At 44.6% G+C, this 27,381-nt stretch overlaps 1 protein-coding gene across 1 annotated transcript in view; it reads left to right on the top strand.

Annotated features, from left to right (window-relative positions):
* Window positions 1-27,381, top strand: part of LOC119661202 — a 264,775-nt gene that overhangs the window by 184,434 nt on the left and 52,960 nt on the right. The window lies entirely within an intron of this gene.

Raw genomic sequence — 27,381 nt, 5'->3', positions numbered from 1 at the left:
AAAGCAGATCGTTGGACAACAAAAACAGCAACAACATCGACCGCATGTATTCAAGAGGAGTAGCAACAGGAGGTAATCCTGGACCAGAAAAAGGACCCATTCAGAAGAAGTTCGTCAACTTTGAGATCTCCGCCAATGCCAAACATCAAAAAGATAAAACGGGGGGAAGGTCAATGAAGGCCAAATGTGAAGGACTATTTAAAAGTAGTAATCTGGTTAGGAATCATCATGGAGAGCAGAGCCCTGAAGCAGAGGAATTACCCTTCACACAGCTTGGTGCAAAAATAGTGGAGCTGTCTGAGTTCATCAAGGACAACGTCCACCAAGCCATAAAAAATATGGTCAGAGCAATTAAAGTGCTCTACAACAAATCGCAGCAGGTGGAACAAAATTCCAAGGGCAAGTCGAAATCTGTTGCCACAACGGTGTCACAAGCGACCCAAGTGATACCTAATCGTGTTGCAATCGGCCTGCCACCAAACAAGAGAGTGCGGGAAGGAGATATGGATCCTCTGGGAAGTCAACAGGCGCCTAAGAGGAAAAAAGCCGTACAAATAGTTCCGAAAAACGGAACTAAAGGCACCGAAGAGAGAAAGCAGGTCCCCCAAGTGCGAGCTCCGGCAATCGGCTCGACAAAATCCAAGCGGAATGAAAAAGGTAATTGGACCAAGGTAGTTAGGAAAAAGGCGAAGAAAAAGGCAAAAGTGCGAATTCGTCCAGAAGCGATTGTAATCTCCAGCAATGGAAGTTTGTCTTACGCGGAGATACTAAAAAAAGGTGAAAGCTGACCCCGACCTAAAAGATCTAGGCGGAAATGTCAGCAAGATTCGAAGGACCCAAAAGGGTGACCTCATGTTTGAGCTGAAAAAACCAGCTTGGGGAAAACTGATGGCTTCCGAGCTCAGGTTAAGGGCTCACTTGGAGAGAATGTCACAGTACGGACCCAAAAACATGAGGTCTGTATACAGTGCAAGGATATCGTTGAAGTGACATCCAAAGGAGAAATTGCCTTGATGGAACAGTTCTTGGAGGAGGAGGAACTTGTCGAAGAGTCCATTGTGAGTTTGCGGAAAGCCTATGACAATACTCAGACGGCCACATTGCGATTGCCAGTGGACGCCGCGCAGAAGTTATTGGCGGCCGGGAAGGTTCGAAGCGGATGGGTTGTTTGCCGTCTGAGAGAGCAGTTTTCTCTAAAGAGGTGCTTCAAGTGCCTCGCGTTTGGCCATTTCGCGAAGGCATGCACCAGCGGCATTGATCGGTCCGATCGATGCAGAAGGTGCGGGGAGAAAGGCCATATTGCCAAAGCGTGCAATAGGGACCTCAAATGCTTATTATGCGAAGGAAGTGAGGGACGGGATTACCGACATATTGCCGGAAGTGCTAAATGCCCGGAATTTAGGAAGGCGCTGATTTCAATGAAAAAATGAGGTTTATTCAAATAAACCTTAATCGTTATAGGGTCGCTCAAGATTTGCTCAAGCAAACCATCTACGAATCCGAGGCGGAAATTGCCATCATTAGCGAACCCTATAGAAACCTTCACGGTGGCGTGTGGGTTATAGATTCGTCTGGTGGAGCGGATATGAGCATGCGGTCGACAGGCCATCCAATGTACTGGGAATCAGACATACAGCGGCTTTGTGTGGGCGAAGATAAACGAGGTATATGTGTACAGCTGTTACGCCCCACCAAGCCTGACACTCCCCGAATTCGAGGAAATGCTTGACAGCCTTGTTCTCGACGCAAGGGGTCGTAGTCCAAGGGTGATTGCTGGTGACTTCGATGCTTGGGCCCGTGAGTGGGGTAGCAGAGAGACAAATACAAGGGGCCGCAGTCTATTAGACACTTTCGCACAGTTGGATGTCGTTCTGGCCAATGAAGGATGTGTAAACACCTTTCAGAAAGGGGGGTCTACCTCAATCGTAGACCTAACTTTTGTCAGCCCTGCACTGGCACGTAGTATGTCTTGGTGTGTCAACAACCACTACACCCACAGCGATCACCAGGCAATCTTCTTTGGGCTAGCGGTGGAGTCACCGGGCATAAGATCTTCATGCTCGAAACCGAGAAAGATGTCAGGCTGGTCCGCTAAAGCTCTGGATGAGCAGACCTTCATGGAGGTGTGGTCAAACCAACCTAATAAAGCAGGCACCTCTACGGAAAGAGCTGCCCATGTGGTCCAATGCATCGCCGAAGCGTGTGACGCGTCCATGCCGAGGAGGTGCTCATTCCCCAGTAGAAGACCAAACCACTGGTGGTATGCTGAACTGGCCAGCCTTCTATCAGCCTGTCACCGAGCCAGAAGAGCGGCTCAAAGAGCGGTAAGCAGAATCGACCAAGGGCAAAAAGAGCGCGCCTATAAGGAAGCCCGCAAAACCTGCAAGCTCGCCATCCAACGGAGCAAGAGGGAATGCTTTAAGGAGCTCTGTTTAGAAGTGGACGTAAACCCGTGGGGGAGCGCCTATAGAATCGTGATGGGGCGATTCAGAGGCCGATCATCTCCGCAGATCACATGTCCTACACTCTTGTTAAAAATTATCCAGGGGTTATTCCCTCAGCAAGAGGAGGGCATAGACAGCTTCCAGCGACCTCTGAACGACACGGTAATACCGCCAGTTACCAGTGACGAGCTCCTGGAGATATGCACTAGGATAGGAGGTAATAAAGTTCCGGGTCTGGATGGCGTGCCGAATAAGGCCCTTAAGCTTGCCGTGAAATCCAGACCAGACATGTTCGCTGAGTTGTTCGAAGCGTGTATGTCCGAGGGGATATTTCCAGCGGCATGGAAGCGACAGCCTAAGCCTCGTAAACCTCCAGGTGAACCATCCTCATACCGACCCATATGTCTTTTGGACACGGTGGGGAAAATGTTAGAGCGGGTAATCTATAATAGATTACTCCCGGTTGTTGAGAGCCAAGGCGGCCTTTCAGATCGGCAGTATGGGTTCCGTAAAGCCAGATCAACCATTGATGCCATCAAATTGGTTACTGGCTTGGCGGAAGATGCAATCCACGGAAGGGGCAGTACTAGCAAATATTGCATAGTGGTGACCCTGGATGTGAGAAATGCATTCAATTCGGCCAATTGGAACCTAATACGGGAATCTCTGGCGAAGATTGGTGTTCCCGCTTATCTTGCAGTTATTATCAACATCTATTTACAAGAACGGAGGCTTTGGTATGACACAGATGACGGACCCTAAGAGCACGTTTTCTCCGCGGGTGTCCCACAGGGCTCCGTACTGGGTCCACTGCTGTGGAACATCATGTACAACGATGTTCTTAATCTTCCCCTTCCGGAGGAAGCCACGGTGGTGGGCTACGCCGATGATATAGCGCTCGTTGTTGTCGCAAAGCATCTCGAAGATGCTGAGTCATGCGAAGCGATCAGTGCTGTTAAGGGTTGGCTCGAGAGTTCTGGTCTGACACTTGCGGAGGAAAAAACGGAAGCGGTCCTTATCACCAAGCGCCGTAAAAGAAATTTTGCCCGTATTCAAATTGGGAATCATATCATCACTTCTAAGCCTGCGATCAAATACTTGGGAGTGATGATAGATGCGAAGCTTAGCTATAAAGCACACGTGCAGTACGTATATGACAAAGCATCCACTGCGAGTGTGGCCCTGGCAAGAATGATGCCGAACGTGGGAGGGTCACGGCATGCTTCCAGGTTGCTTATAGCTAAGGTAGTGAGTTCGATCCTGCTCTATGCAGCTCCAGTTTGGGGAAAGGCACTGCAGGTTACATTTAACGGTAACAAACTGAGTTCAGTCTACAGAAGAACAGCCCTAAGAGTGTGCTCGGCATTCAGGACTGTCTCAGATGATGCAGCATTCGTCATTTCTGGAATGATGCCCATTGACATCTTGGCAGATGAGATGACGAATATATATAATGCGAAGTCTATCTCTCCTTTATCGCAGACGAAGAACGCCGAAAGGGAGAGATCGCTAAATAGATGGCAAGAGCGTTGGGAATGCTCGGGAAAGGGTCGGTGGACACACAGGCTCATCCCTGCCATCAAGGAGTGGTTGGAGAGACGGCACGGTGAAATTAATTATAATCTCACCCAGTTTCTCCAGGGACATGGAGGATATCGCCAGTACCTGTTCAGGTTTAAACTGGATACCTCACCCGACTGTCCAAACTGCGATGGAGTCCCAGAGGACCCAGAGCATGTATTCTTCCACTGTCCAAGGTTTGTGGAGGAAAGGAAGAACCTAGAGGAGACTCTAGGAGAGGTGCTTGTACCAGAGAATCTGGTGCGAAGAATGCTAACATGTCAGGAAGACTGGGATGCGATCAACTCCATGGTCGTATCTATCCAGAGCAAACTGCGAAAGGCAGAGGAGATCAGAAAAGCGCGGCTACGTACGCCGCGTAGAAACAAAAGGGTACCAAGCTAAAATTATCTGACTCCGCCCTGTGATGTAATACCGTACGGTCGTTCCACGGGGCTTGGAGGGAGTCGGGGGTGGTTTTAGTGGGTGAGAATCCCACACGCTGGCGTGTCCAGGCCAGTGTCTTTTGAAGATTTCCACCTCCTCAAAAAAAAAAAGACAGACAGACAGACTGACGGATAGACGGACAGACAGACACCGTCTCGATTCTAATAAGGTTTTGTTTCACACAAAACCGTAAAAAGCAGAAAAAACGGGCTTCATACTAGATGACCCCCTTAAGGAGGATCTTTAAGTAAATTCCTAAAAGTTGATATCATACTATTAGTAAATTAATTTAAGCAGATATCATATAATGATATGATTATTGTATTATATTATATGATTTTATTCAGGTTTATGTGTTGGGTATTTTCCGAAAATGAGTCCTGTCTCCCTTTAAGTGTGCACATTTGGATTCCTTACTCGCACACTGTACAATCCACGCCAAAACTAACATCACTTTCGGAAAGTACTAATCGATACCTTTCGTTTCATATCCGATGCGACTATATTCGGTGAAACATTTAAATTCCTGTTAACATTATGTCACTAACCGTATAAGTTGCATTTCATAGTTTCCATATGCTCACCAAATTTCGCTCGGATCGGTAGCCGTTTTGAAAAAAGGTGTATGTGATAGACAGACCCACCCCGAACATAGCTAATGGCTTTTCAACTGCTTACAGTACAAACTGCGTTAGAAATGGAAAAATATTAAAGCACCATGCTTCCTTATTAATCCCTATCGTTTAGTAAAAATATATAAATATTTTCTTTCCATCGCGCCTCATTTTTTCCTCGTGAGCATGTACCAAATTATATTAAAATTGACTAAACTTTTCTACATTTATCAAGTTATTTTTATCATTTGGCTCTCAAAAATACAATAAAACTCAATTCATGGAACCTAAACCCAGAACATTTTCTTCTAGTTTTGCTTTACTTATCTCCCTCCTTATTCATAGCCTTGACAAAATTTTTCATCAAACCAACCGTGTATGTGTGTGTGTGTATGGTGGAGGAGAAGCTACAGCTTCTGAGCACTCAGGCCGTGTTGGCCCATTGTACTCGCCTCCCCCGTCTAACGGAATATTCCGGATTCGTTCACGTATCGCAGGATTTCCGTTACTGGATGTGATGCTACCCGTCGCAATTGGAGAACATCGGCACCAAAGATCTGATGCCTGATGCGTCCATAGGTGGGGCATTCACATAGGAAATGCTCCGTGGATTCCGCTTCCTCATTACAGGAGGGACACGTATCATCTTCGGTAATTCCTATTCTGAACATATGCCCAGCTAATGAATTATGCCTGTCAGAATGCCCACAATAAACCTGCAAGTCCTCCTGTTTTTCGACAGGATAAACTTTGCGGTACGTATGTTGGGTTCTGGCAGGAAAAGCATTTAGGCTCTGCCACCTGTCATTATGGGAAAGTTGTTCCTAATTTTTGAAAACAGATTTAGCCAATGCCACTGATACTCCAATTGCTGGCTCCGGTCCCGGCATAGGGGAGATTGACCCCTCTTTCGCTAAAGCATCCGAGATTCCATTTCCCTCTATGCACAGTGACCAGGTACCCAGAGTAGTTCCACCGTATTGAATCTAGACATAGAGTTCAAACGGTTTCTGCATTCCTGAACGATTTTCGAGGTGATCAAAGGGCTGCTCAATGCCCTCAGTGCAGCTTGACTGTCACTGCAGATTGCGATACGCCTGCCCTTCAACCGCTCGTTAATCACCCAGTCTGCCGCCCTTAGAATCGCATAAACTTCGGCTTGAAAAACCGTTGCATATTGTCCCAAAGGAAAAGCCCACTTCTGGTTTTTATTCGAGAGGTAGACTCCGGCTCCAGAACCCTCTTCTGTTTTTGAGCCATCGGTGTAGAAGACTTCCGTATATCTCGCCACGCATTCCTCTGGGTTTCCCAGTCCTCTCTACGCTTCAGGGTAACTACATATCTTCTACCAAACAGATGTATGGGGACACGAGAATCGGAAGGCATTGTAAGAACTGGATTCAGTCCTCCCAGTAACTGTTCCAATGCTCTGTGCCCCCCACATCCGTTGTTTTCCCATAGATTTAATCGAATTAGCCTATGAGCTGCTCTCATTGCAGTGCTTTGAATAAATATATCCGGGGGCTGTAGTGCATTCAGAGCTGCGCCGGATGTCGTGCTCATGGCACCAGTGATACCCAGACAAACAGTTCTTTGCAGTGCAGCTAGTTTACGGTGAAAACCTTTGTCTCACCTTAACCCACCACACTACGGATGCATACACGAACATTGGCTTAATGATGGCAACGTATATCCACATTATCACATGAGGCTTGAGTCCCCATGTCAAGGCAAAGGTCCGTCTGCACAGCCCATAAGCTGTGAGAGCTCGTTTCATCTTTACCTCTACATGTTTGTTCCAAAGAAGTTTTTTATCTAGAGTGACCCCCTGATATTTCACTTCTTCGGAGAGTTGAAGGGTAGTACCCCTCATCTCAGAGAGGCCATCCAGTTTTCTCCTTTTTGTGAATAAAACCATTGTGGTTTTATTCGGATTAACTGACGAACCATGTCTGAGGCACCAGCTGTCTATCAAATCAACGGCACGTTGTATATTCCTACACACCGTTCCAAGATCCCGATCAACAGCAAGTACAGCCACGTCATCAGCATAAGCTTGAGCGTGTATTGACAAATTTTGCAGTTCGCATATCAGTGAGTCGATCAGCATACTCCACAGAAGCGGCGAAAGCACACTTCCTTGGGGGCAGCCCTTCGTTGTTTCTGCAGTCAGGTAACGATCGACACCCACCTCAGCGCCCAGCAATCTCTGCGTTAGCATAGCATGGATCCACTTAATTAAAGCATCATCAACACCATGCGCTCTGGCGGCATCACAAAGTTTTTGAAAAGGCGCACAGTCAAAAGCCCCTTCAATGTCCACGAACACCCCCATCGCGCACTCACCATTCAAAGTTGCATCCTCTATCTTTGTGACCAAAGAATGAAGAGCAGACTCACAGGACTTTCCATGTTGGTAAGCATGTTGGTTTTCACTAAGTGGGTGTGACCTAAGTGCGTTTCCACGAATGTGACGCTCCACCAGTCTCTCCAAACCTTTCAGCAAGAATGAAGTCGAGCTGATCTGTCTTCTTTGGATTAGAATAGTCATCTTTCCCAGGTTTCGGTATGAAAACTACCTTAACCTGTTGCCAAGAAGAAGGCACATAGCCCAGAGCAAGACATCCTCGAAAAATATTTCTTAGAGGTTGCTCTAATTGCTCCATACCCTCCTTTAGCATTGCCAGATAGATGCCATCCATGCCAGTTGCTTTGAAATGTTCAAAGGACAGTATGGCAGCTCTCACCTTTTCATGGGTAACAACCACTTTCGCAGTGTTCCAGTTCCCCTTGCAACACTTGCGTATTGAAGGGGTTGCAAGAACCGTCAACCCTCCCCCTACCACTTCTCTCACCCGTTCTCCCGGGTGGTGTACTTCCAGGAGGGTCTGTACTGAGTCCAGTCTGGATCTCGTGAAAGTACCGTCGGGTTTCCTAGGAGAATCCAACTTGGCCGACTCATCCCTTTTGAGGACTCTGTACAGCCTTGAAGTCTCCCTTTCGCCTTCCAGTTCCTCACAGTACGCTCTAAAGGAGTCTCATTTCGAGCACCTCACGAGCCCCTTATATTCACGTTGTGAGTTCCTGAAATTTAACCAGTCTTCGTTCTTGTTACTTTTGCAAGCACGATTTAGAAGTCGCCTGGTTGATTTCCTGAGTTTTTGCAGTTCTCGGTTCCACCAAGGAACCGTTTTACCGCTTTGGCCTCGGGAAATAGGACAAGCCTCTCCATAGCACTCTAAAAGTGTGCAGTTCAGAGTTTTCAATTCATCTTCCAGCACCAAAGGAGTCCTTAGTCGCCTAGGGTAAATAAGCGGAGGCAACTATGATGTTTTTCCTCTCGCCATTTATCTGGTATTGTATGATGACCGTAGCTAAGTCCTGGGAACAATATTGTCTCAGTATAGTTGCCTCTAACCGTCTTGACATCAGGACACAAGCTCTCGGTCTTATGGATCTTTCGTCGTAGAAGGTCCCAGCCATCCAATGCCACAGATTCTGTTAAATCGAACCCACGGTTCTTGCACCAAAAAGATATAGGAGAAATCCTGTAGCCTTGTCATTCTCGCTGCCAACAGGTAGGAGGGGGCTTTGGCATGCTACAGGTTGATTTGACCAATCTTTATGTTTTTCGACATAAACTTAGTCCATTGTCTTATGGAAAACAGTTAGAAGCGTATGCGGCAGTCCGCGTATGACGGGGTTTCCCCCACACCGTACCGCCAGAGACTCGATCCCCTCGTGATTGATTTCTCTGAGAAAAGCCGTACTTGGAAGTACCGCAATTCCCATGTTCTCATCCACGAAATGTTTATGTTGAGCATATTTTATATAGAATAAGATGCGTAATTTCAATTTTGGAAAAAATTGTCATAAAGTAACATTTTGGGCGGAAAAAAGTGCTCATATATTTAAAATTTGGATTTTTTACCACTGCCCATCCGGGCTCAGTTTAGATCTCACTGATAGCAGTGAGATTTGTTTCATGACTTGACGTCGGATACCAGCCCACTTAATTGAGAATGAGTACCTGAGTTAAATCAGAGTAATAATCTCGGACAAGAGCTATGCTAACCGTATTGCATCCTGTAGGGTACTGTGATTCTGTAGTGTATCGTTACGGTCTTGAATGAAGTGCTCTGACACACTTCAAAAATCTAATTGAATTGTTGTGATATTTTTTTTTTTATTTTATATTTTTTATTTTTGCGTTGTGACAATCTCGGCAAATATTGAATTTTACCTAATACTAGCACTAAATGCCAAGCGACGATCCTAGCTACTCAAAACATAAACCGGCGCTGGTGGTGGTGACCGGTGGTAGGTTAATGGGAGAATTCGTCGAGAACTCCCTGCAACATCGAACACGTTTGTAGAAGGGTATACATCTGCATTGTTTGAACCAGACTGTGTGAGAATCTCTCAGTGAGGGATTTAAGTACAATACCTGTAGCTGACATTATTACGGGAACTACAACCACTTTGTCGAGACACCAAATTTCCTTGATTTCCCGAGCCAGTGAGTTAACCTTCTCCTTCACATATTTCCGTTCAATGTTGCTACAATGGGGGATAGCAACATCAATAATATACGCGGAGCGCCCGGCCTTGTGAACTAACAGCACGTCAGGCTTGTTGTGTGGAATATTATCAGTCCATGCCGTTATGCAAGGTTTTGATGAATCTCCATACATACAGCATTGTGCCCGTTTGCGTATTGAATCGGTGTCGTTACAGTACAGCTAGAAATGAGATAGTCCAGCACCTCTAACGCCGAACCACACATTCTGCACTGGTCGTTCACCCGCTCTTTCATTATTTGCTTTTTATAAGCTCGGATGGCGACCACGCCGTCTTGAATGACACACATAAATCCCTCCGGTTCAGCAAAGAGCCCCCCAGCACACAGCTATCTGTTCGACAAATGCAGATCGACAAAGGGCTGCCAAAGACAATTCACGTGTTTACCGTGCATTGCCTTCGACTTCCATTCATCCATCCGCTCTTGGTCCGACTTCACCCCACTCAACTCACCCGACTTCCATTCATTGACTCGCTCTTAGTCGTTAAAATCAGTCCTTCAAATTAGTGGGGTCAGCCCAGAACTTACAAACAGCTGCAAGGGACTCGCTTGCCCTTTGCTTTAAAAAGAAGCGCGCGGTGAGTCGACTTGGCGATGATGTTGTGCTGCCACGTTAGCCACGTCCCATTCCTCCGATGCCACGAGACAGGTTCATCAGCTCCATGGCAGAGTTAGTAGTCCGTATTCGCCGCTGGACTTTTTACAAATCGGCTTTCGGGAATACCTGGTCTGTGGAAAGGATTCATTTCCAAGAATTCTATGCACTCTGTTTGGAATTTGTCCCGAATTTTTGTAGAGCCTTCAATTTTACGGTGGAGAAGAGTGCTTCGGCGGTTATTGAAATTGTTACCTACAGTGCGGCGTGGTGTTGTTGATGCCATCGCTTCTGCCCCCATCGACTCGTGGTCACCAGTTTCCGCAATGACCTCAGGTCGAATACGTCTCAGATCGTGGCCGGAATTGTGTCGCTGCTAGTAATATAGCGATAATGGTCTGCGACTCGTTGCACAGTTATGTGCGCGAATTGCGGACAACGCTCGACGAATCTCAGGTACAACAAATGGCGGTAAGATGTTATTCCCGCCCCCGCCGTTATTTCGTAGTAGGAGTGTATGATGGAGAGGTTCATTTCCTCAGTCCACTTCATTCGCTACCTACGCGAACTTGTTGAAGTGGTCGCCCCAGTTTGTGGCGAAACAGCTGCAGCAGGCGGAGTAATGCTCCTGGTCTTCATGGCGCCTAGACGACACGACTAGTGGTTTCAACGCCATGCTGTCTATTACGGAAGCCCGACCCAGTCACCAAGTCAAACGACTCCCGCCAGGTATCCGTACCGGACTTTAAATTTCTCCTTATTCTCATAGATGGATTTGAATTTTATACCTAACTGACAGGTGTGGTGATAGTGAGTAATCTGCAGGACTGCAAAGTTCCCGTACTTTCATCACCAACCCGCTGAGACGTTATGGTTGCATAGAGCTATTCAAACTGAAGCTATCCATAACTTTTCCTTCACCGGAGTTATTTATTATTATTTTTTACCAAACGGTTTAATAAAAATTGACACACCATTAACAAGCATGCGAATTAAAAGTTGAATAATTTGTCGCATATCCTCAGAAGAACACTAGACGCTTCGGGTGTGAAAGGTTTTGTTTGTTTCTTATGTAAGTATGTTTGAATGCAGTACTATCTAATTTGTTGGTAGCCCTTAATATGTATACATATTTAACATGATAAACTACTAATTTTAGTGTGATATTGATAGTTTGTGATGCTATTAATTTACACGGAAAAGAAAATTTTTTGCTACTGTAACTTAGCTAGTAACAGTATGATTCCAATCAAACGTGAGGATCGGGTGCTTTATATCATAATCTATATTACTGCATTATTGTAACTCTAGGATAAACTTAGGAGAGTTTGGTCAGTTTCTGGGAATGGATCCGTTAAAAAATTGATCACTTTCCATCCTCCGAACTCCCCGCCTTTCCAACCAATGTCAAAATCAAGACCGGCTTCGAATAGTACTACTCGAGAGCTTTCATACCCAACATGACTATATTCGGTGAAATAAATTTCATATCCTCCTTCTGCATGTATGAGAACCCCTCCCCCCGCCCCTTAAACTCAACGGAGAGAAATATAACTTACTGCGTTTTCACCAAATTTTCGGTGTAACCATTTCTGAGAAAAATGTGTCTAACAGACAGGTTTTGTTTTATAAACAAAATCTTAAAAACATATTTCATTGTCCACGGCAAAATATTTCTAGTCGTACCTTATTTGAAATAATTAAGACTTGCTTTTCCCTATTCGCTAGTGTTATTTACCACTTGTTAGCACTGATGAAGGGACCAAGTGGTTACCGAAATATCGCTATTTGCAAGATCAATAAATAACACAAACGAATAGAAAAAATTGCCTTAATTATTTCAAATAATTTAATAGCTAGAAATACCACGAAACTACACTTAGATATCTGTCATGACTCTCTACTTTCACTAGTTGTTGACGTAATATATGACATGAGGACGCCTTTTGAACGAATCTTTCCACACAATACGGATAAGCAGACGATCGTAGGTTCCAGTTGATTTCCTCCGACGTCGGTTACCTTCACGGAATCGAAATGCTAGATGGTAAATTCGTTAGCAACTGATCTCTGACTAGGGCCTTTTTGTACGACTTTAACGATAAAGAGCTTTTCGGGCAATTGTTTCCGAGCAACACCGTAAATCAACAATAAGATAAGAAAAATACTTTGAGCACGTTTTTCCTATAAATCAACCCCAAATTGCAAAAATTACCTTGAGCACGTTCTTTTCCGTCCAAAAAATTGACGAAAACAGCAAAAATTAAAGTTGTTACTTTACGACTTTTTACAAAACTTCCACATCTGGGTACACAAAAAGACTTCTTCAGACTTTTCATTGACATAGACACAATCAGTTATCTGACACAGACAATATTAACAATGTTATTAATCAATGTTTATGTCAGTGAGATAGTAACTACCCTTTCTGGTGGATCAAGAATTCACAGTATTCCCCGCTTGCCGAGGTGAGAATTTATGGACTAGCATCCTGTAGATCTCGAAATTTTCTTATTAGTGGAACGTTATCTGTGCCTTGGATAAAGACTTGCTTATTGACTACAACCTTTGGGTGTTGGGACCAAGTGACAAGTTAAACCCTTTTGCGAATTGTGGGGTCCTAAGTCCGCATTAACTTGATGCCGCACCTGACCAAGGGGACCCTACAATTCTCAAAAAATATTTTCAGCTCTGGCCAAGCTTTGTTCAATAGAATTGGCGGATTTGTTAATGCGGACTTAGGACCCCACAATTCGCAAAAGGGTTTAACTTGTCACTTGGTTCCAACACCCAAAGGTTGTAGTCAATAAGCAAGTCTTTATCCAAGGCACAGATAACGTTCCACTAATAAGAAAATTTCGAGGTCTACAGGATGCTAGTCCACAATTCTCAAAAAATATTTTCAAATCTGGTCAAAATTTAGTCAATAGAATTGGTGGATTTGCGCTCAATATAATTCGCAGTCATGTTGTGTTCCGCTAATTATATAAAGGAGCACTTAACATCTGCGAACCGCTTCGATCACGCTGCTCCCAGGGCGGAGGTGAGGCAGCGTCTGGCGATTTGCTTCTGCCCTGGTAAGAAACTGTAAAGCCGTCATCGCCTGACATTTTTTTAAAGTTTGGGTGTTAAGCCCTAAACGAGGGGTCCGTGGACCAAGAAAAGCGGGAGTAAGTTGCTCCCCTTTTGGCCCGGTCCGGCATGAAGTTGATGCGAACTTAGGACCCCACCATTCTAAAAAAAATAGGTTTCCACACTTTATATGACAAGCTTTGTTTGGAAACAAAGTAAATTACTGTACAATTAATTTCATATTAGAGAATTCCAATTAAAATAATGAGGAAATTATAATTGCGAAGTGTATGGTGCTTATTACACGAAAGCTTTTGCCTAGAACGGAAGGGTTCTCATTAAATATTATCCTGCACTCTACTCAAATTAGGGAAGAATTATTTATATCGTAGTTACGTCAGAGTTGATTTTTGCACTGACACCGTGAATTATTTTCAAGCAACGCTCGTTATTGTCAAGTTCTACGCTTAGCGTGAAGGATTTTTTAAGTTGTGAAGAGAATCCGAACTCGTTATATTTATTTACAATCCGTGACCTTCAAAAACATCAGTATGTCTAACCCAAACAATCTCATGAACCGTTTTCGTCTATTAGTATTCCCAAAACTCAAAAATGGCAGATATAATCAAAACAATGCTACCGTTTCATTTAATGAACTGACAGTTACGTTTCCGGGAAGTCTAATTTTTAATGTTTTGAATACGGGCTCCAACAGCAATCTATCGGAAATAGATAAAACTTTGGATTTTACGAGAAGCGGGTGAATTTAGCTTATCGAAGAAATAATAAGTATTATGAAATCCTATCTATAGTAGGAAATAAGATCATCGGTCAGGGAGATATAACCTTGAAATCATATAATCATCATTTATCATTAACGGCGCAGCAACCGGTATCCGGTCTAGGCCTGCCCTAATAAGGAACTCCAGACATCCCGGTTTTGCGCCGAGGTCCACCAATTCGATATCCCTAAAAGTTGTCTGGCGTCCTGACCTACGCCATCGCTCCATCTTAGGCAGGGTCTGCCTTGTTTTCTTTTTCTATCATAGATATTGCCCTTATAGACTTTCCGGGTGGGATCATTCTCATCCATACGGATTAAGTGACCCGCCCACCGTAACCTATTGAGCCAGATTTTATCCACAACAGGACGGTCATGGTATCGCTCATAGATTTCGTCATTGTGTAGCCTACGGAATCGTCCATCCTCATGCCAATCTGATCTGTTGCTGATTTGCCTGGAGTGAAGCCTGTTTGGTATGGGCCAATGATGTTCTCGGCGTATGGGGCTATCCGGCCTAGCAAGATAGTGGAGAATATCTTATAGATGGTACTCAGCAACGTGATACCTCTGTAATTGCTGCACTGTGTGATATCTCCCTTTTTATGTATGAGACAGATAATGCCTCGTTGCCAATCGTCAAGCATTGATTCGCTGTCCCATACCTTGAGCACAAGCTGATGAACCACTTGGTGTAACTTTCATCTCCATATTTAACCAATTCGGCTGTAATTCCATCGGCTCCTGGCGACTTATAATTTTTTAGCCGATGAATTGCACGGACTGTTTCTCCTAAATTTGGTGGTGGCAGTATTTGTCCGTCGTCTTCAGTTGGTGGGACCGCCAACTCGCCGATATTCTGGTTGTTCAGTAGCTCATCAAAGTACTCAACCCATTGCTCCAATATGCCTATTCTGTCGGAAATCAGATTTCCCTCTTTGTCTTGGCAGGATGAGCATCGAGGTGTATAAGGCTTCATCCTGCTGACTTGTTGGTAAAACTTGCGCGCCTGGTGCGGTTGCTCCCTGTACTTTTCTAGTTCGCAGACTTGTTGGTTCTCCCAGGCTTCCTTTTCCGTCTGTGAAGTCGCTTCTCCGCTCGACGGAGTTTGTGATAAGTCTCTGCGCGTGCCCGCGTTCTTTGGGAATGCAACATTACTCGGTATGCGGCATTCTTCCGTTCCGTTGCTAGCTTACATTCATCGTCAAACCAGCCGTTGGGCCGTTGTATTATCATACAATACACCCCCTAATTGGGAGAAAATCTCCAAGTGCTTAACTCTGGACTACGCGGATAAACGGTATTTTGATACCCGTGAATACAAAATGACGATTCTGAGTCAAGGTAGTTACAGCGTGCAGTATTTATATCAGGCCGATTGCCATAATTAAATACTAAACAAGTCGGAATACCGGAAGCTCGCGCTTCGGGTATAAAGGTTTTGTGTTCATCTTATGTGAGAAACTTCAACGCACATTTTTCCGTCCGTATATAGCTACAAATTCAACATAATCCTTCATATTTTTCCAAACTACGAGACATACGTACATATTACAGCCATAGATATCACACTCACCCTAAACAAACAAACTGCCTATTACCGAATACTGTACACATATATGCACGTATATAAATTGATCGTACCGATATTTCCGATTTACTTCTTATATCTATTTGAATTAGGCACTACCCGCAAAGTTCATTAGCACGCATATATTATATACCTACATACACACATGTCTGGCTGACAAATAACTAAAAAACCAAAACAAAATAATTCTCTGCCACCCAATTCATAATAACTCATTTCGTTGTGGTATTGACGAATTGATATGTGATGATGACGTCATGCAGGTTGTAGAGTGCAGGAAATTCACAAAAAATTGTAAAGTTTCACCCCCTATAACTTAGTTAATAATTGTTGGATTTTCTTCAAACTTGACCAAACTGTGCATTATGTTCTTCATTACATGCATGCCAAATTTTGTGCTGCTGGGATGAACATAAGGGGGGTTGTCGGGTAAATTTCTAAAATGTGGAAATATACTATTATTAACTTTATTTGTGCAGATAGCGGAACAGGATATATTTTGAGGCCTAGATTTCGTAGAGTTGCACCACTGTGATTTTTTTCAGATTTTTCGGTTGGATAGGTTCGGAGAACGAGACCTGTTACACTTTTTGTGGGTCATATTTTGTACCCTCACTCCCCTATGTTTCATCTAATATCAAATATTGAACCAGATTCAAAAAGTACTAATTGAGACCTTTCATTTGATACCCTACATGGCTACATTCTGTGAAAAAAAAATTTGCACCCTCCATTCACATGTATGGGGAGCCCCCCCTTAACTTAACACAAGATGGCGCCACTTACTGCATGTAAAGGGATCACCAGATTACATACTCTCACCAATTTTCGTGACAATCGGTCCAGTCGTTTTCGAATAAATCGGGTGTGACAGACAGACAGACAGACAGACAGACAGACAGACGGACAGACGGACAGACAGAGTGGACCGGCGATATGGGCTTGTGGTCGACAAGCCATACAATGTACTGCAAGTCAGGCAGCCAGTGGCTTTGTGTGGGCGAAAATAAGTGGTGTATATGTATACAGCTGCTACGCCCCACCAAGTTTGACACTGCCTGAATTCGAGCAAATGCTTGATAATCTTGTTCTCGACGCAAGGTTACGAAGTCCAAAGGTGATTGCTGGTGATTTCAATGCTTGGGCCCTAGAGTGGGGTAGTAGGGAATCAAATGCTAGGGGGCGCAGTTTATTAGAAGCTTTTGCGCAGATGGACATAGTTTTGGCTAACGAAGGTGCTGTAAACACCTTCCAGAAAGGGGGGTCAGGCTCAGTTGTAGACCTGACCTTTGTCAGCCCTTCGCTGGCGCGTGGTATGTCCTGGTGTGTCAGTGAACGCTACACCCACAGCGATCACCAGGCAATCTTCTTTGAGACATGTGTCGAGCCACAGGGCAAAGAGCTATCATGCCCGAAACCGAAAAAGTTTTCAGGCTGGTCTGCAAAATCTTTGGATGAGCAGAGCTTCTTAGAGGTGTGGCTAGATCAACCTGATATAGCAGGCGCCTCTACGGAAAGATCCGTCCATCTGGCTCAATGCATCGCCAAAGCATGTGACGCGTCTATGCCTAGGAGGTGCTCATTCCCCAGTAGAAGACCAAACTACTGGTGGAATGATGAACTGGCCGGTCTTCGATCAGCCTGCCACCGAGCCAGAAGAGCGGCTCAGAGGGCGGTAGGTAGAGTCGATCAGGGGCAGAAAGAGTGCGCCTATAAGGCAGCCCGCAAAACCCTCAAGCTCGCCATCCAGCGAAGCAAGACAAAATGCTTTAAGGAGCTCTGCTCAGAAGCGGACATCAACCCGTGGGGGAGTGCTTATAGAATAGTGATGGGACGATTTAGAGGCCGCTCCTCTCCGCAGATCACGTGTCCCACCCTCTTGCTGAAAATCATCCAGGGGTTATTCCCCCAGCAAGAGGAGAGCACCGACATATTCCAACCACCTCTGAATATGACTGCAATTCCTCCAGTCACCAGAGACGAGCTGCTAGAGATCTGCAGCAGAATAGGAGACAATAAAGCGCCGGGCCTAGACGGAGTACCGAATAAGGCCCTTAAGCTTGCCGTGAAATCCAGGCCGGACATGTTCACTGAGCTGTTTGAAGCGTGCATGTCCGAAGGAATATTTCCGGCGGCTTGGAAGCGACAGAAGTTGGTACTTCTGCCTAAGCTTGGTAAACCTCCAGGTGAACCATCGTCATACCGACCCATATGTCTTTTGGACACGGTGGGGAAAATGTTAGAGCGGGTAATCTATAATAGATTACTCCCGGTTGTTGAGGGCCAAGGCGGCCTTTCAGATCGGCAGTATGGGTTCCGAAAAGCCAGATCAACCATTGATGCCATCAAATTGGTTACTGGCTTGGCCGAAGATGCAATTCACGGAAAGGGTAGTACCAGCAAATATTGCGTGGTAGTAACCCTGGACGTGAAAAATGCATTCAATTCGGCCAATTGGAATCTAATACGCAAATCCCTAGCGAAGATTGGTATTCCGGCCTATCTCGCTGCTATCGTCGATAGTTACTTAACTGAAAGGAGGCTATGGTATGACACTGATGACGGACCGCAGGAGTACGTTGTTTCCGCCGGTGTCCCACAGGGCTCCGTATTGGGCCCACTACTGTGGAACATCATGTATAACGATGTACTTAATCTTCCCCTTCCGGAAGAAGCCACAGTTGTGGGTTACGCTGACGACATAGCACTGGTTGTTGTCGCAAAGCATCTTGAAGATGCTGAGTTATACTCAAGTGAGGCAATCAGTGCTGTCAAGTGCTGGTTGGAGAGCTCTGGTTTGACGCTTGCGGAGGAAAAAACAGAAGCGGTCCTCATAACGAAGCGCCGGAAGAGAAATTACGCCTGTGTTAGAATCGGGAATCATATCATCACTTCCAAGCCGACCATCAAATACTTGGGGGTGGTGATAGACAGGAAGCTCAGCTATAAGCAACACTTACAGTATGTTTGTGATAAATCATCCACTGCTAGTATGGCCCTGGCGAGGATGATGCCGAACGTGGGAGGGCCACGGCATACCTCTAGGTTGCTTATAGCCAGGGTGGTGACCTCGATCATGCTCTATGCGACCCCAGTTTGGAGGGAGGCGTTGTGGATATCAGGGAATGCTACCAAACTGAGTTCAGTCTACAGGAGGACAGCCCTGAGGGTATGCTCTGCCTTCAGGACTGTCTCAGATGATGCAGCATTCGTCATCTCTGGAATGATGCCGATTGACATCTTGGCAGATGAGATGGCGAATATATACAATGCAAAGCCAACCTCTTCCTCATCGCGGACGAAGAACGCTGAAAGGGAGAGATCCATCAATAGATGGCAAGAGCGGTGGGAACGCTCGGGAAAGGGCCGGTGGACGCGCAGGCTCATTCCTGCCATCAAGGAGTGGTTGGAGAGACGACACGGTGAGATTAATTATAATCTCACCCAGTTTCTCACGGGACACGGAGGATATCTCCAATACCTTCACAGGTTTAAATTGGAGACCTCACCCGATTGTCCAAATTGCAATGGAGTCCCAGAGGACCCAGAGCATGTATTCTTCCACTGTCCGAGATTTGTGGAAGAAAGGAGGAATCTAGAAGAGACTCTAGGAGAGGTGCTGGTACCAGAAAATCTGGTACCGAAAATGCTAGCACATCAAGAGAATTGGGATGCGGTCAACTCCATGATCGCATCTATTCAAGATAAATTGCGAAAGGCAGAGGAACGGAGAAAAGCGCGATCACGTGCGCCGCATATAGAAGAAAGGTGACAAAGCTAGAGTGAGCTGACTCCGCCCCGTGATGTAATACCTTATGGTGGTTCCGCGGGGCAGGGAGGGAGTCGGGGGTGGTTTTAGTGGGTAAAAATCCCACACGCTGGTGTGTCCAGACCAGTGTCTTTTTGAAGATTTCCACCTCCTCAACAACAAAAAAAAAAAAAAAAGAAAGACGGACAGACAGACACCGTCTCGATTCTAATAAGGTTTTGTTTCACACAAAACCTTAAAAAAACACTCGTTTCGATTAGTATGGATCAAAAGTCATTCAATAATCTGACCCAATGCTATACAGATAAAGCACCAGATAGCCCTATAGCGGTTTTCCAGGAGATCTACTCAGTTTATTAAACATACGCGAGCCGGTAGATCTGCCACAAGCGCTCCACCTGGCTCAAACTCCAACGCAGGGATTATCGTACTCAACATACTAATAACTCCCAATACGCAAACGCTACCTACCACGACAGTAGTATAGCTATGCGGTTCGGCGCCGAAATCCCATGCATTTTTAAGAGGGGGTTCTGATTTTACATTTTCCGCCATCTTGGATTTTTCGAGTGACGTCAGAAGTTTTTCCTCACGAATTGCATAATATGCGGAGTTATTAATAATTAAATTAACAAGCTTATTCGATAATATAGCAATATATTGTGCAATAGCTGGTGAAGATCTTTGCTCAGTATGGATATTGGCAGTGATTTTTCATCCCAATAGACGGCGCTGTGGTGGTTAATGATATGTAAAAGGTTAATGTAGAGGGATTGAGTTCGAATTGGTTCTGTGCTAAAATATTGATGTTTAAGTTTCTATTATTGCCCGCAGTTAAGTTAGATTAAAAAGCTTCTTAATGATTTTTCTTGAGACCCATGTATATAAATTTTTAATTATAATATGAATAACACATCATCAATTATAAAGACATCTTCTCTTACTTCACCTTTTTATTATTTTTTTCCTGCTAGGTAGTACTACAATATACGCTAGCCAGTTCAGTCAGTTTTCAAATAAACACGTATGGGGTAAATACCTAATTCAATGCCTTCTCTTTTGATGATCACTTATCTGGTTAATGTGCCTCGGTGCTATATCCAATTGAAAATTTGAGAAAGGAAAAATTGATATTTAGCCAATATCGGTTGAAAGAAGTGAAGGGTAAATGAAGCTTCAAAGCAAAAATACCAATATGGTAAAATAATAACTTTTAATACATTTAGATTTTTTCATTTTATCTTCACCCGTCACGCGAATTGCATACATTTTTTAACGTAAACCAACGAATTCGATCATAATTTTCCCATTATTCTCATCTTTCATAAGACCTAATACTTGTTTACGACGGGTATTCCAGAAATATTATTAGAAGGATAATCGCTAGTATCATAGCGATTGCGACAATCACGTTTAATTACTTCGTAGAAATCGTAACATTCTATTTCTTTAAATTCAGGCTTTGCAATTAGCGATTCTGCTCCATACTGACCTGACCATTGCGTTACTAGTTTCACAATGCTATGTTGTTTTGCCAAACACAGCATTGTTCATCAGTTTAAACAAATGTTTTTCAAAGTCATTTTTTGATAAAGTTCGAAGTCGTGTGTTGAGTTCAATGTACGGTTTGAGCCAAGGAGACTGCCTAAAACTGAGAACTCTGTGATTTTAGTAAGGTTTAGACCATGCTCCATTGCTTGCTTCAAGTTTCGGTAATGGATGATATTTTTAACTTTATCTTTTAAAGTAGTCAACAATTTTTCTTCTTTTGATCCAGACGGTACACTGCGTTCTGGACAGAACGTGAGTTGATTGTGTAGATCATGAATTTCTTTTGGATATTCCAGATCTACTTCAAGGATATAGCCAATAGGTGACAGACACATCTCCTACTTTAAAATTTGCTGGATTTTCTAGCCACCCAAAATTATTTTGTGGTAGAAACTGGCACATTGCCCACCCATTTCGATTATTAATATCATTACAAATCAAGAATTTAGACGGCTTAGTTGTATCATAATCGCACATACATTTATTGTTTGCCTTCGAATAACGTTTTGAACATTGACTAAGTCCTCCTCTAATAACGCGTTCAAAAAACATTAAGATATCTACATCAGTCAATAATTCTAAAGTAACATCAGTGCATTTGAGCATTGCATCCCAGGTATAACCAGGAAGTGTGAAGTAGTGAGCTGGGTCAAGACCGTATGTTTTATGACAATTCGAACGAAATTCTTCAAAAACATCCGCCAGAAGAAGAACATCAACTTTTAGATACAAATCAGAGTATTCGCCAAGATTTTTTATTGAAAATTCCTCCCAAATTCTAGAGGTGTCCACATAATCTTTATGACTTACGCTTTCGTCATTTAATTGTTATAAAACTTGAAAAAATCAGGGATTGCTGTTTCTGTGAATTTATCGAAAGAGTTCAAATAGTCATATGGGTAGAAAAGTTTACGAGTTATAAGATTAAATTTATCTTCTGTAAGAACTGTGAATTGAAGTGAAGGAAGCCTGGGAGCCTGGGAGATCCAACAAGCCTGTGAACTAGAAAAGTACAGGGAGCAACCGCATCAGGCGCGCAAGTTTTACCAACAAGTCAGCAGGATGAAGCCTTATACACCTCGATGCTCATCCTGCCGAGACAAAGAGCGAAATCTGATTTCTGACAGAATGGGCATATTGGAGCGATGGGTTGAGTACTTTGATGAGCTACTGAACAACCAGAATATCGGCGAGTTGGAGGTCTCGCCAACTGAAGACGACGGACAAATACTGCCACCACCAAGTTTAGGAGAAACAGTCCGTGCAATTCATCGGCTAAAAAATCGTAAGTCGCCAGGAGCCGATGGAATTACAGCCGAATTGGTTACATATGGAGGTGAACAGTTATACCAAGTGGTTCATCAACTTGTGCTCAAGGTATGGGACAGCGAATCAATGCCTGACGATTGGCAACGAGGCGTTATCTGTCTCATACATAAAAAGGGAGATATCACACAGTGCAGCAATTATAGAGGTATCACGGTGCTGAGTACCGTCTATAAGATATTCTCCACTATCTTGCTAGGCCGGATAGCCCCATACGCCCAGAACATCATTGGCTCATACCAAACAGGCTTCACTCCAGGCAAATCAGCAACAGATCAGATTTTCTCTCTGCGGCAAGCGATGGAGAAACTGTTGGAATATGGACAACCATCTGTTCATCGACTTTAAAGCCGCCTATGATAGCATAGCCAGGGTAAAACTTTACACGGCCATGAGAGAATTCGGTATCCCGACGAAATTGATAAGACTGACTAGACTGACCCTGACCAATGTGCGAGGCCAGATAAAAACAGCAGGATCACTCTCAAGACCATTCGACATCAATAACAGTCTACGACAAGGGGATGCCTTATCATGCGTCCTCTTTAACCTGGCCCTCGAGAAAGTGATACGTGATGCTGAGGTAAATGCAAGAGGTACGATACCCTTCAAGTCCACCCAACTACTGGCCTATGCTGACGATATCGACATCATGGGAAAACCTCCGGAGACGTACAACCTGCCTTCATCCAGATCGAACAGGCGGCGCGAGATCTTGGGCTGCAGATCAATGAAGGCAAGACAAAATGTATGGTGGCAACGTCAGCACCGAAGACGAATCAACCAACAACATCAAACCGCACTGGTCAAACACAAACACGAACAAGAATAAGGATAGGAGAATACAACTTTGAGACCGTTGATAATTTCTCCTATCTAGGGTCGAAAATCACAACCGATAACAGCTACAATGATGAAATCCGCGCACGGTTGTTGTCAGCCAACAGAGCCTATTTCAGCTTACAAAGACTGTTCCGCTCGAAACGTCTCACCATAGGGTCAAAGCTCTTAATGTACAAGACTATGATCTTGCCAGTCCTCATGTATTCGTCGGAAACTTGGGTTCTTAGCAAGAAAAATTGCGAACTCTTGGCCGCGTTCGAAAGAAGAATCCTCCGAAAAATTTGTGGCCCCCTACATGAGGATGGACGATTCCGTAGCCTACACAATGACGAAATCTATGAGCGATACCATGACCGTCCGGTTGTGGATAAAATCCGGTTGAATAGGTTACGTGGGCGGGTCACTTAATCCGTATGGATGAGAATGATCCCACCCGGAAAGTCTATAAGGGCAATATCTATGGTAGCAAAAGAAGACGAGGCAGACCCTGCCTAAGATGAAGCGATGGCGTAGGTTAGGACGCCAGACAACTTTTAGGGATATCGAATTGGTGGACCTCGGCGCAAAACCGGGATGTCTGAAGTTCCTTATTAAGGCAGACCTAGACCGAATGTCGGATGATGATGAAGATCTGTGAATTGAGACTTTAAAATAGGAAACACGGTTAGGTATGCTCATGTGTCCACACTATTTGCCATGAATCTGAAAGAATCTATAAAACGGAACTTAATTAATAATCCTTCCAAATGTTTCGTGAATGAAATATATCGCTCTTTATTTGTAAGAAGTAGATCAATGCGACCTCTTAACCCAGAAGCTAAATTCGCAATGATGAAACCCATATGACTATTTTAACCCTTTCGATAAATTCACAGAAACAGCAATCCCTGATTTTTCCCAGTTTTATAACAAATTAAATGACGAAAGTGTAAGTCATAACGATTATGTGGACACCTCTAGAATTTGGGAGGAATTTTCAATGAAAAATCTGGGCGAATACTCTGATTTGTATCTGGATCTGGATGTTCCAGATCGACCAGCTTCATTATTCCCATGTGCTGAATTCTTCTGCTCATGAATTCAAATTGCCGGTAATTATTTTGGGATTGTAGCGCCTGGCATCAAAAGATAGTTTCTCAAGCAATAAAGTGAATTCCTCTAGCGTGAGGCTCGGGGCTGCGTAACAGCTATAGATATATTTACCTCCTATCTTGGCACGTGTAAATCCGTTCTCTGGATGTCTTTTCACATCTTCTATAGCACGACTTCCGAAGCTCCATATCGTGGATTTGCTGTTTTTGTCAGCTACCTATAATCCGCTATGTAGATTTTCATATTGTTCGCATACAATAACTATGTCGACATTATTTTCGAACACGCTCTGGGAGAGCAGGTCTTGGCCGCTCGACAGTGATTCAGATTTAGTTGCATAAACTTCATTTCACGAACGACTTTCTGAACACTGGGCATTTACTGCTTCCTGCAATTTGGGCGCTGTGGTTATTTTTCGTTTCGACACAGAACACGCATTTTGGCTTTGCGTCGCAATCCTTCGCACTTGCGACACAGACTAGATCTGTCTTGTGACTGACTGATGTAGCCGAACTGCCAGCATTTAAAACATTTATGCAATTGACTTTGCTCTCGCATCCGGCAAACCACCCATCTAATACGAACTTTGCCTGCTGCTATCGCCTTTTTTGCTGTTTCGACAGAAGACTTATCGACGCTATCTGTGTATCCACGTATACCTTCCTAAGTCGCACGTTGGCCTCGCTCACTGATTGTAGTTCCAACTGAGATTGCAAGGCTTCACAGATCTCGGACTTCGTGGTGACTTCATCCAAGTCTTTACATTCAATCACCACTGAATCTCCGCCCATTTTGATGGCCGCAGCCTCGCCTAGTGACACTTCGATATTTTTTTTCCGTAGGTTTTTGCCTACATCTTCACCCGCTTTAAGCTCCAGCAACAGATCACCTTACGGGGTACGTCTGATATACATAACCTTACCACTCAGTTCAGTCAGGGAGGTATCTGCTTTTACTTTACACAAAATCTCCGTGGACGTCAGCTCGCTGGTTTTTGTTATGATCAGCGCGTCCGGCCTGGCTCTCCTTTGCAACCGTTTTTAAGGTTTTGTGTAAACACAAAACCTTATTAAATTCGGTTTACTCTCTGTCTTTCTGTCCGTCTGTCCGTCTGTCTGTCTGTCCGTCTGTCCGTCTGTCCGTCTGTCCGTCTGTCCGTCTGTCCGTCTGTCCGTCTGTCCGTCTGTCCGTCTGTCCGTCTGTCCGTCTGTCCGTCTGTCCGTCTGTCCGTCTGTCCGTCTGTCCGTCTGTCCGTCTGTCCGTCTGTCCGTCTGTCCGTCTGTCCGTCTGTCCGTCTGTCCGTCTGTCCGTCTGTCCGTCTTTTTTTTTTTTTTTTTTTTCCCCGATGGAAGGTGGAAAGCTTCAAAAGCTACCGCAGGCTCCTGCCACACGGTTATGTGGGACTCTTACCCACTAAAACCACCTCCTTCTCCTTCCACTCTCCCCGCGGGACTCCCATTTGGTATTACGTCGCGGGGCTGGATCAGAATTTATTCTGCGCTCATGTCAACATTCGTGTTCCTCTCGCGTTCATTCTTTCGGATGACTTCCTCCTGCCTAAGCTTCTTTCCAATGGCTGCGATAACTTTTTCAACTTCGGTCCATATCCCCTTGGCTTTCACCATAAGCTCCATGATATTTTCGGGTGTAAAGTGCTCCCCGGTTGTAGCTTCTAATGTAGCCCTTTGGGTTTCGAATCTGGGGCAGTGAAAAAAGACATGTTCTGCGTCCTCTGGAATATTTGCACACTGTGGGCAATATGGCGAATCATCACGCCCAAATCGATACAGATATGCTCGATAGCCTCCGTGTCCGCTCAAGAATTGAGTTAGGTCGAAACCTACTTCGCCGTGAGGTCGTTCGATCCATTTCCGGATATCCCATATGATTTTGTGAGTCCAACGGCCTTTTTCTAACTCGTCCCACTTCTCTTGCCATTCCGCGACAGTTTCACCTCGTGCGAACTGTCGCCGACGGGCAGGAGATTCTCCGGTGAGGTACGTTCGATCGTAAAGTCGTTGTATTTCTTTCGCCAGAATCTCAATCGGGATCATTCCTGCTATCACGCAAGCTGCTTCATTAGAAATTGTTCTGTAAGCGCAACATGTTCGGAGTACACTTATGCGATACGCAGTTCCAATCTTTTTCTTATTTATTGTATTTCCCAGTGCATCTGCCCATACTGGGGCTGCATAAAGTAGGATCGAACTGACCACCATTGAAATAAGGAGTCGACGGCTCGGCCTTGGGCCACCTATATTTGGTAGCATTCTCGCAACTAGCGCTCCGATGTTATATGCCTTGGTTGCTGCACCCTCCACATGCAATCTGAAATTCAACCTCTGGTCAATCATTACACCTAAGTACTTAAGTGCAGGCTTGGAATAAATTGTTTGCTTTCCAACTTTGATCTTCATGGAAGTGCACTTTCTCTGCTTGGTAATAAGTACTACTTCCGTCTTATGCTCTGCGAGCTGTAGACCAGCATTCTCTAACCAGGATTTAATCTCATAGATTGCTTCATTTGCATAGAGCTCGGCTTCCTCGAGAAGGCGTGCAACAACCGTCACACCAATATCGTCCGCGAAACCAATGGAGGCCACACCAGTAGGAAGGTCTAGGGTCAGTACCCCGTTATACATAATAATCCACAAGAGTGGCCCTAGGACAGACCCTTGTGGAACTCCGCATGTCGTTTGGTAGGATTTCATTCCTTCATCTGACTCGCAGCACAGAGTCCTATCGATTAGGAAGTCGGCAACAATACGCACCAGGTACTTCGCCACGCCTAAGTTGATTAGGGACTCCAGTATCTTGCTCCATCTAGCGGAATTGAAGGCATTCTTCACATCAAGTGTAATCACTGCACAACATTTGCCCTCGTCAAGTGCGGTCTTAGCTGTGTTAGCTACTAGGACAAGTGCATCGGTTGTAGACCGCCCCTTTCGAAAACCGAACTGATTTTCGGAGAGACCGCCATCCTTTTCGGCAATTCGAATTAATCTGTTATAGATTACTCGTTCGAATAGTTTGCCAGTATTATTTAGAAGGCATATCGGCCTGTAGGACGAAGCTTCACCCAAAGGTTTGTTTGGCTTGGGGACTAGAATTAAT

Source organism: Hermetia illucens, chromosome 1, assembly GCF_905115235.1.
Source record: "Hermetia illucens chromosome 1, iHerIll2.2.curated.20191125, whole genome shotgun sequence".
NCBI lineage: Eukaryota > Metazoa > Arthropoda > Insecta > Diptera > Stratiomyidae > Hermetia > Hermetia illucens.
Note: the sequence above shows the minus strand (reverse complement) of the source record. Positions and strands in the feature narration are given on the sequence as shown.